Below are 12206 nucleotides of genomic sequence, written 5' to 3'. Positions count from 1 at the left end.
GCCGCTTGCTGGTAGGGGTTAGGTTAGGTATAGATGCCGCCATCGAGTTTTTGTTTACAAACTTGTTTACAAGTTTTAATAGTTAAGTTATGTTCAAGTGCCTAGTATAAGAATATAGAATACGTAGGCACCAGTTATTCGTTTATTAAATAAACGTGACCGTGACCGGTCTTTATCCCAACGTTGTTGTCTGGTCTTATTCTTATCTAAAAGGGGGAGGGTTCTACAGTATGTAGAACTGAATAGGTGGATTAAAACCTTATGACAGTGGAGGGCCCTCTAGTGGGTCAGGAACGACATTAAGGGCATAACAACTTGAAGTCTGGATATTGCTGGAGTGTGTTTGTTACAATGTTGCAGGTGTGAAGGCGGTGTTTGTGCTTACCTTTATAGGGTCCTGCAGCAGTGAGACCGGCCTCTTCCTGTTCCAGACTTCAAGGAGAAAGTTTCCCCACCCACCTGTCCCCGGAGAGGAGAAGGAAGGTGGCGTCAATGCGGCAGAGTGAGGGTGAGTGACCCGGCTGGGGTAGGTTTAATTGAGCTAGCCTTAGTAAGCCCGGGTTGTTAATATAGCCATCCACCCCTAGCAGGAGGGTTGCACGATTGGACTGAGAGGGGTCACTTTTATAGGGCTGGATGGGGATGCCCTAGCTGGCGGGTGGTCAGGGCCCTGGGGAGCGGGCACAGGGAGAGAAGAGTGACGGTCTAAAAAGAGGGAGGAGTGACACCCGCTAGGTCCAGCCTAGGGGTCCTCTCCCTTTCAGACGCAGGCCGAAGATCTCTAAACTTCAAAGCTCTCTCCCGGTGCCATTGGGCGTGAACAGCCGGGTGTCACACCGCAAACATCGAAAGAGGCCTTGGCCACTTGCTGGTAGGGGTTAGGTTAGGGATAGATGCCGCCATCGAGTTTTTGTTTACGAACTTGTTTACAAGTTTTAAAAGTTATGTTCAAGTGCCTAGTATAGGACTGAATAGGTGGTTTAGACTTTATGTAGCAAAGTGTCATTTCTTCAGTGTTGTCACATGAAAAGATATAATAAAATATTTACAAAAATGTGAGGGGTGTACTCACTTTTGTGAGATTATATATACATAGGGTGGCTCTGATATTAACTTAAAAGTCAGACCACTTGAATGACTCAGTGTAAAAATTAGATGAAGTGGTGCGAACCAAATTTTATATAACCATTGCTCTATGACCCCTTAAGGGATTTTTCTTATTTGGCATTGCACACTTCCAAAATTTAGTTTATCCATATTATAAGGGAGCAAACATTTAAAGATGGCAATCTTTAATGAACAGGAATGGGAATTTGATATGGCAGAAACATTCTCTACAACAGACAAATCTACAGAGAATAAAGATACTAATGCAACTGACAATATATACAAATCATTTATAGATTACAAACAGAAACTACTTAAAGAGCAGAAATTGAGATGGGAAATTTCTAGTCTAACAAAATATACAGAAGCCAAAATGATACCTAGAGGTCTTAGAATCAGAAAAAGGCCAGGGACAAATTTAAATGATCCTCTAACAGAAAATTTTAAACAGAAGTGGGAAGAATATGCAAATGAATGTTCACTAAATTGGATGAAATTAATGTTAGGTGAAAATGAACTTAAAAAACAAAAAATAGAACAGGAAATAAAAGAATTGGAATTAAATTTAAAAAAAATGGGAAAGCTTGGATGAATATCGCAGGCAATTAGATTGGGTAAAAATGGAAGTGAGAAAGATCCATGAAGAAATTAAATATAGGAAAAAAAGAAAATTCCAAAGAGACTGGGGGGACTATCAGGAAGGAAAAGTATATGAGTATACTAATTTACAGTCAAGTAGCTCAGAGTCAGATGTTTCAGGCACAGTAGTAAATAATTCAAGAAGAAGAGGGAATCAAAATAGAAGAGGTTTTTTATTCAGGAGAAGTAGAACAAGACAAGAAGAGGGGGACAAAAACATAAGAGAGGATTCTATAGAAAAACAACAGAGATATTGTCACAGCTGCTGATAATCAGAATTGTTCCTTAGGTAAAAGAATCAAATGTGCAGATTCAGTCATGTTTCTGCTTTAGTTTTACTTCACATACTGTTTTGAAATAAAAACTAACTGCAGAGTTTTTATATCCCACCTTATCAGAATGTAAGTTTAACTTTAACAATACATTCTTAATATAGTGGTTAGTAATTGATCTTAATGTAACATTTGCAAATGTAATAATCAGTGTGTGGACTCAGAAAATATATAAAAATAAAGATGCTGATAATTTGCTACATCGATGTTTAACAGCATAAAGAAAAAATAAGAGCATTAAGCAAAGGAACTTGTAAACTGGTTGTTTCAATTCCTCAATCACATGCAGGATAAACAAAGTCTTGGTTATAGTATCAGAAGCTGGAACAACTGAGTAAAGTGAAACTTCAAACAGCAACAGTCTGTAGTAGAATGGTAATGCAGTAAGTACTTACTGGAATCCGCTGACAAAAAGGATGTGTTGTCACCAAAGAGCAGCAGGCTTCTGTTTAACTGCAAAGCTCCAGTCTGAAGGGGGAGGTGTCCAGGTGCACACTGAATCTGAAGGCAGACTTCCAGGATATGCTGCAGGAAGCAGCTGAACAAGGCAGTAAGTGGCTCTAATGAAACCAGGGGAGGTTCCTCAATAACAAGCAATGAGCAAAGCAGCTAGGATGCTTATAAAGGAACACTACAGGCAGTTCTTAAATTGACAGGCTGTAAAGAGATACTGATATTATGACAGGTCCCACACACAAGGAAAACCTCCAGGTTTTATTTCCAGGAGTCGATTCAGAAAGAGGGTCTCTCAGGATGTCTCCGATGAAAAAGCGAGACCAAACGAGGGGCAGAAATGTTAGTGGCAGGCTCCCAAGAATCCTCCTCATGCGAATACCCCTCCCAATGGACTAAATACTGAAGTACACCCCGAAACACTCTAGAATCCAGTATTTCAGAGACCTCATACTCTTCGTCAGATAGGGACTGAACCGAATCCGGAATGGACGATGGAACAGATCGGACAGGAGTATAAGGTTTAATCATGGCAACGTGGAATGAAGGGTGTATGCGATACCTTTCTGGTAACCGTAGTACAACAGCGTTGGAGTTAATGATTCTTTCTATGGGAAATGGTCCTATATACAACTGGTTGAATTTAGCTTTCATAGCTGGTATTCGTATGTGACGGGTGGATAACCAGACCAAATCCTCGACCTTGTAATCCGGAGCTGGTCGCCGGCGTAAATTGTAGTAGTGTTGATGGCGGGATTGAGCCCGGGTGATATTATCCTGTAATAATTTAAAATTTTGAGCGATGGAAGTCGTTAACAATAGGACATTAAGCATGCATATTGGGTAGGAGATCATAAGTAGGATGAAATCCATAATTGGCGAAAAAGGGGGAAAGCTGAGTGGAGTCATTTTTGGTGTTATTATAGGCAAACTCAGCAGTTGCCAAATATTCAGCCCATTTATCTTGTTGCTGGGAACAGAAAACACGTAAATATTGCTCTAAAGTTTGGTTGGTGCGTTCACATTGGCCATTCATTTGCGGATGATATGATGTTGTAAGTTTTCTTGTGATATTCAATTTGTCACATAAGGATTGCCAAAATTTAGATGTGAATTGGCTACCACGGTCTGTGAGAATACTTGTTGGTAGTCCATGTATTTTTACAATGTTTGATAAAAACAACTCCCCAGTTTGAGATGCAGTGGGTAAAGCTTGTATGGGCAAGAAATGTGCAATCTTAGTAAATAAATCGATAACTACTAAAATTGTAGTATAAGTCTTTGATTTAGGCAACTCTACTATGAAATCCATAGCGACTTCTTTCCATGGTCGATCGGGTATCGGTAATGACATTAAATATCCATAAGGTTTTTTTGTGATCCTTTTTGTTTTGAACACATAAAGTACAAGTTTTAACGTAATCCTCTATTGAGCTCCACATCTTATGCCACCAGTATTTCTTTTTAATTAAATCATATGTATTTTGTATACCAGGATGTCCATTAAGAACTGAGTCATGGTTTTGTTGTAGAATTACCTTTTGTAAAGTTGGTGGTATATACAAGAGATTCTCAAAATAATATAGACCATCTGGATGTTTTATGAGATTATATTTATTTGTATTAACATCCCTGCTTTGAGCATCCTTTAATTCTTGTGTAAAAGGTTGTATGCAGGAGATGAAATTTCCTGGAGATAGAACAGTTCTCTGTGGTTCAATATGGTTATGGGGTGTTCTCTGTCTTGAGAGAGCATCTGCTTTCCCGTTACGTGATCCAGGTCTGTATTGTATATGGAAGTTAAACCTAGAGAAATACAGACTCCATCTGAGTTGTCTTGATGACAACGTGCGGTTAGTCTGCAAATACTCTAGGTTCTTGTGGTCAGTATATACAAGAATTGGTATATCTGTACCCTCCAACAAGTGCCTCCAATGTTCGAAAGCTGATTTAATCGATAGGAGTTCTTTTTCCCCAATTGGATAGTTAATTTCTGGAGGTGTTAAAGATCGTGAATAGTAAGCAACCGGATGAACGGGTTCTGTTAAACTTGTCCTTTGAGATAGGATGGCACCTATTGCATACTCCGATGCATCAACTTCTAGGATGTACTGTTTTGTAGGATCTGGGAAATGAAGAATTGGTGCAGTTGTGAAACATTCTTTTAGTAAATCAAATGCTTGTTGTGCATTCAGAGTCCAAACGAAAGGTGTCCCTTTTCCTGTAAGCCTTGTGAGAGGTTTCACTATAGAAGAAAAAATTTTAATAAATTTTCGATAAAAATTTGAAAAACCTAAGAAACTTTGAAGTTCTTTTACATTGGTTGGTTGTGGCCAATTTGTAATGGAGGATATCTTAGTATCTTCCATGTTGATACCATCTGCTGTAATTCTGTAACCAAGAAATGATATATCTTGGGTATGAAATGTACATTTTTCGGGTTTTGCATAGAGACGATTCTCTCTTAATCTGGTTAGTACTGTAGTTACATGTTTTATGTGTTCTTGCAAGGATTCTGAGTAAATCAGGATGTCATCCAAGTAGATGATTACACAAACATCCAGTAAATCACGGAAAACCTCATTAATAAAATGTTGAAAGGTTGCTGGGGCGTTGCAGAGGCCGAATGGCATCACAGTGTACTCGTACAAACCATATCTGGTACGGAACGCTGTGAGCCATTCGTCCCCTTTCCTTATACGGATTAAATTATATCTCAAATCTAGTTTAGTGTAAATAGATGCCTTACCCAACCTTTCAATTAATTCAGTTATCAAAGGTAATGGGTATCTATTTTTAATTGTAATCTTATTGAGCTGTCGGTAGTCAACAATTGGTCTAAGTGTTCCATCTTTATTGCGCACGAAAAACATTCCAGCAGCTGCTGGCGAAGTGGAAGCTCTTATAAAGCCCTTTTTTAGATTCTCATCTAGATATTGTTTTAAGTGCTGTAGCTCAGGCTGAGATAGTGGATAAATGTGACCAAAAGGTATTGGTGACCCAGGAAGGAGATCTATTGGACAATTGTAAGTCCTATGCGGTGGTAAAGTCTCCGCCTCCTTTTTATCAAATACATCCTGAAATTGGGAATAGATTTCAGGTACTGGGTGTTGTAATTTTCCAACTTGATTCTTTGTTGTGGTCAGATTATTTATATGTGAGTATATTTGTTTTGGTAAACAATGTTGCTTACAATAATGAGATTGGAATTGTGTACTAAGTGTTTGCCAATCAATGCTAGGTTGGTGTTGTTGTAACCAAGGTAAGCCTAAGATTAATGGAAATAGAGGTGATGGTGTTACGTTGAATGAAATATGTTCTTTATGTTCCCCGTGTGTAACCATAATAATAGGTGTTGTTTGATGTGTGATTGGTCCGTTAGAAATTTGACTACCATCAAAAACACGTAACACATATGAATTTTGTTTTTTCTTTAATGCTATTTCATTCCTATACACCACATCTAAATCAATAAAGTTGCTTGAAGCACCGGAATCAACGAGTGCCTTCAACATAATCTTTTTTGAGCCCCACTGTAAGGAAACAAGTAAATGACAGTAAGATGGTTTACCAAAACTTATGTCAGAAGTACTACTGAAGTTATAGTTCTTACCTCTTTTTATCTTGGTAAGGTTAGGGCAGTCTTTTACTTCATGTTCTTTAGATGTGCAATAAAGACAGAGGTTATTTTCCCTTCTCCTCTTTTTCTCTTCAGGGCTTAAAGGTCCCCTGATTACACCAATTTCCATTGGTTCTTCTGTAACTTTATAAGGTTGATAGGATTGCCTTATTATTGGATCTGAATTATATCTTTCCTTCTTTCGTTCCCTTAAACGTCTGTCAATATTAATTGACAAAGACATTAAATTATCCAGACTTTCTGGTATGTCTATTCTAGATAGCTCATCTTTCAGGGCTTCTGATAATCCTAATCTAAATTGGTTTCTAAGTGAGATGTCATTCCACTGTGAATCTTTTGAAACCCTTTTAAATTCGGCTATATAGTCCTCTACAGGCCTCTTTCCCTGTTTAAGAGCTCTCATTGAATTTTCTGATGTGAGTTGTTTGCACGGATCATCATAAAATAACGCCATCGCGTGAAAAAAAACCTCTAAGTTATCTAATATGGGATCATTTTGCTCAAAATAAGAGTTGGCCCAGGTTCTAGGCTCTGCTCTGAGATAAGAAATAACTGTCAGTACTCTTTGTTTATCAGTAGTGTATGTTTTTGGTCTTAAAGTGAATAAAAGGTAACATGCATTCTTAAAGTCACGGAACTGACTTCTATCACCAGAAAATTTTTCTGGAGGTGATTCAATAGGCTCATTTGTTGAATCTATAGTAACCTGTTTAGGAGCTGCAGTATCTTTTATAATGTCTCTTAGTGTCTGATTTTCTAATTGCAACTCTCTTAAACCTTGAGAAAGTTGATCTACTCTCTGTGAAAGATTGTATACATGTGTGGGCAAATCTGCTTGATCCATTTTCAGGCTTGTTATTCTGTCACAGCTGCTGATAATCAGAATTGTTCCTTAGGTAAAAAAATCAAATGTGCAGATTCAGTCAATTATATAGAAAAAATTAAGTAGTGTTGTTTCTGCTTTAGTTTTACTTCACATACTGTTTTGAAATAAAAACTAACTGCAGAGATTTTATATCCCACCTTATCAGAATGTAAGTTTAACTTTAACAATACATTCTTAATATAGTGGTTAGTAATTGATCTTAATGTAACATTTGCAAATGTAATAATCAGTGTGTGGACTCAGAAAATATATAAAAATAAAGATGCTGATAATTTGCTACATCGATGTTTAACAGCATAAAGAAAAAATAAGAGCATTAAGCAAAGGAACTTGTAAACTGGTTGTTTCAATTCCTCAATCACATGCAGGATAAACAAAGTCTTGGTTATAGTATCAGAAGCTGGAACAACTGAGTAAAGTGAGACTTCAAACAGCAACAGTCTGTAGTAGAATGGTAATGCAGTAAGTACTTACTGGAATCCGCTGACAAAAAGGATGTGTTGTCACCAAAGAGCAGCAGGCTTCTGTTTAACTGCAAAGCTCCAGTCTGAAGGGGGAGGTGTCCATGTGCACACTGAATCTGAAGGCAGACTTCCAGGATATGCTGCAGGAAGCAGCTGAACAAGGCAGTAAGTGGCTCTAATGAAACCAGGGGAGGTTCCTCAATAACAAGCAATGAGCAAAGCAGCTAGGATGCTTATAAAGGAACACTACAGGCAGTTCTTAAAGGGACAGGCTGTAAAGAGATACTGATATTATGACAGATATCCTCTGAGAAATCAGCAAGTGCAAAAATAAACAGAGATATAATAAATTTATCCGATAGAAATTTAACAGAAAATGAAATCAAAGTGTTAGAAAAAGGGTTACATTTTGTACCAACAAATAAATGTAATAAATTTGAAACCGTAAAGGATGTCCATATGTTTGCCAGAAAAATAGTTCTAAAAAAGATCTTTAGTACTAGGAATGTGAATGTTACTGATACTTTAGACATTCATGATAGGGCAACTCTAGTACAACTAGAGGAACTTGCAGAGGAAACTTCTCCTGATCAACAGAAAATAGGACACACTACTCTTAGAAATAGTTCTTCACACATGCCAGCATTGTCACAGGTGGCCTGTGTGAATAACTTTGTGAAACTTGTAGAGGCAGATATTAATGAATTGAATGTGACAACTGCATTTAAGGATAATCTAACACAAGAACAAAGAAAAGCACTTAAATCACTTATAAATGATAAAACAATTACTATAAAGCCAGCCGATAAGGGCGGCAATGTAGTAATATTAAAGACTACAGATTATGTAAAAGAATGTTCTAAACAACTATTGGATATAAAACAATATATAATCTTAAAAACAAATCCCACAGAATTATATAAAGATGAATTAGAACTACTGATCAAGGAGGGAATAGAGGATGGTTTATTAAACAAAATGGAAGCAGATTTTTTAAGAGTAAAATTCCCTAAATTATCAACCTTTTACACGATACCAAAAATCCATAAAGGTATAACCCCCACCACCAGAAAAACCAATTATTTCTGGGCAAGGTTCCTTGACAGAAAAAGTATCACAATATATTGATTACATATTGAGACCTAATCTTTTAAGTCTTCCTTCGTATGTAAAGGATACTCAAGATGTACTGAAAATTATTGAAGATATGTGCTTTGAAGATGATTGGACATTAGTGGCAATAGATGTTGAGTCACTTTACTCTTCAATACCACACAAAGATCGCATGGCAGCCTGTGAATACTTTTTAGAACAAAGGGGCCATCTATTTTCAAAGCACACAAAATATGTTAATAAACTTTTGAGTTTTGTATTGGAACAAAATTTCTTTACATTTGGAGGTAAATTCTACCAGCAGGTAAGGGGCACAGCGATGGGCACTTGCTGTGCCCCTACCTATGCCTGTTTGTATTTAGGCAAGTGGGAGAGGGATGTCATCTATGGGGGAAGCCAGGGAGGCAATATAAAGCTCTGGCTTCGCTTCATAGTTGACATCCTACTAATCTGGTCAGGAACAGAAGTGATGTTAAAAAACTGTATGAAAGAATTGAACATTAATAACTATAATCTCAGATTTACATATGAATTCAATAAGGAAGTAATTACATTTTTGGATTTGAGGATCACTGTACAAAACAACAAAATATTGACTAGTACTTAAAGAAAAAAGACTGCAGGGAATAACTTATTAATGGCTGACAGCCACCATCCCCCCTCCTTGATCAAAAATATCCCAAAAGGGCAATACCTGAGACATCGAAGAAATTGTTCTGATTTGAATAAATTTAAGGAAGAAGCTGGTTCTCTAAGAGAGAGATTTATAAATAGAGGATATTCTAAAAATATACTCAAAAAAGCATATGTATCAGCTATTAAAAGAAAGAGAGAAGACATTCTGTATAAAACTAAAGAAATAAATCAAGATAATAAAATCAGATTCATCTCTACTTTTAATAATAAATGGCAGGATATCAGAGCCATATTAAACAAACACTGGCCTATCTTAACTTTAGAGAGAGATATTGTTAAATGTGTGGGAGATAGGCCTCTCATGTCGGCTAGAAGAGCTCCAAACCTTAAGGATAGATTGGTTCAAAGCCATTACACAGATACATCCAAAAGCAATTGGTTACAAAAATATCAAGCAAAGGAAGGAAACTTTAGATGTAATAAGTGTTCAGTATGTAATAATATGCAACAAGGTAAATGCTTTGTGGATAAATATGGTCAAAGTTATAAAATAAAAGGAAAAAATAATTGTAAAAGTGAGGGTATTGTCTATCTGGTCTTTTGTTGTTGCCCCGTGTATTACATAGGAAAAACCTATCGTGAACTGAAAGAAAGGATTAAGGAACACAAAAGAGATATATCCAAAAATGTAAAAACAAGTAGTGTAGCCAGACATTTTAAGCTATTTCATAATAGTGATGAGGAAATATTAAGATTTCTGGGTTTAGAAAAAGTTGATACATCAATATGGGGTGGCAACTTGGACAATATATTGCTCCAAAAAGAGTGCAAATGGATATATGACCTTAAAGCTCTTAAACCCTATGGATTAAATGAAGAGATAAACTATGCTCCATTCCTTTTACAAAACTAAGGCCATATATATTGAAAAAATAATATAAAATTCTCTAACACTAAAAGAAATTTACTTCTTTATAGTTAAAATTCTGAAGTTCCCTTTAATGCTGAAAAATTGAAGAAATGTGGATAAGGTAAAATAAAATATAATAATTTCACCTTACACAAGTTGAAAGTGAATTATTCATTTATTAATTACAAATGGTATAAGTAATATATATTGAACTGGAAAATAACATCAAAAAGATGGCGTAAACAATTGTTGATTGTTTATTTTTGTATATACTGTCAAAAGTTGTAAAATATTTACTTTCTATGTTATGAGGATAAAATGGCAAATGAAAGAATTAAGCAGTATATACACAATTCAACATATTAAATTAAATTTGTTTTACATATATAAAAAAACAAACTTTTGCTACATATACCTGGCAATGAACTCTACTCCAGAAAATCAAGCACAAAATTAATGAATAACTATGCAATATGATATTTAACCATTTCACCTCAAGGGTGCTATTACATTGAATCCAATAAAAGGTCGGCACTAGGACCAGTAAGAATGAAGCCGGATGAAGCCCTAGACCAGTATCCAGTAAGGGTGAAATTCGCGTAGCTGTGAGAGATTCAAACTGAGGGCTGCAGCTGAGCCCTCATGAAACACTGGAATAACGGAAAGTGAAGACCGGACAAGCCAAGCGGTTGTGAGTAAGGTACACTCGTTGAGGACTGGATAAGCAAGGAATTTGAAGACAAGTGAGTAACTTCACATAAATGAAATCGGGACATACTCCAATCAAGGTAATATTGTTCTGTTATTTAAAGTTGCCAGAGATAGCCTAACGAGGCGAGCAGAAGCAAAGCTTTACAAGCCATAATCCCTTGAGGCATCGCAAAGTTACAAATAGCACTGGAACTGAACATACTATCCTTAAAAAGGTTTTTGCAGTTGTTGAATAAATAAAGCCAACATCTTATCCAACTCCTAGAGTGTCAAATAGCCTTCTCATGTAATACCGCACATTACCTCAACACAAGCAGAGAATAAGCCCCTTTAATGGTTATAAATGTTGCAACTTCAATCAAAGTGTAACGTCTGAAGGAAGTAAATTGGATACATATTATCCTTCATGGACATACTTACAGCATACAAATATTGGCCAATATTAATTCTATAAGTGGGCCCACACTCGTGCTTTAAATGTATTTCAAAACCAGTTCTTTATTTTTCTTGATGTTATTTCAGCATATAAACATATTGCAATTGTGATTTCTTTTTATGTCATTATTTCCAAGATTTATATGGAGTATATATAGAATTGCGAGTAATTGTGCATAGTATTTTGTGGAGTTTAAAGGGACATTGCCCTTTATATGGATAACTAGTTCATTGGAGATTTTTTCCTATATTTTGGTGCTGAATACAGGGAACTCTAAGTGTGGGAATATTCCCATACACTCTCGTTTAAGTATTGCATATATATATATATATATATATATAAATATATATATATATAAATATAAGTGTTGACGTTAATACACAGAGCGCCTCCTAAAAGGCTAAGACACTAGTAGTGACAAGAATATTAAAATGATACTAAGATGGGTTATATATTTTATATGCTACTTATAGCTAAATATACAAACAAGATATAAAAGTGGATCCACTTAAAATTAACAATAAAATATGTATAAATCTATATTAAAAACAGTGCAATTGTGGAAAAAAACACGAACATAATACAACCTATTAGGGACAATGAATCTTACAATCTTACTGATGTTAAAAAAATACCTTTAGTTCCCTTATGAAGTCCATATTCCTTTTATCATTCAATTGTTTCAAAAAAAGAAAATTTATCTGAAATCGGCGAACCGGAAGTGATGTATTTATGTCAACATCCGGTTTCGCCACTCATTGTCTTTTTCATATATACCTGTCATCCTACACATCTGTTTGATGTTTCATAAATACCTTTGGTCCCCTATTCTTTTCGAAGTCAGTGAAGTCCTAGCATTTTATTTGCCTCATGTTCTAA

This window comes from Bombina bombina, chromosome 1, assembly GCF_027579735.1.
Source record: "Bombina bombina isolate aBomBom1 chromosome 1, aBomBom1.pri, whole genome shotgun sequence".
Classification (NCBI taxonomy): Eukaryota; Metazoa; Chordata; class Amphibia; order Anura; family Bombinatoridae; genus Bombina; species Bombina bombina.
The sequence above is the reverse complement of the archived record's forward strand: the minus strand, read 5'-3'. Positions refer to the sequence as shown.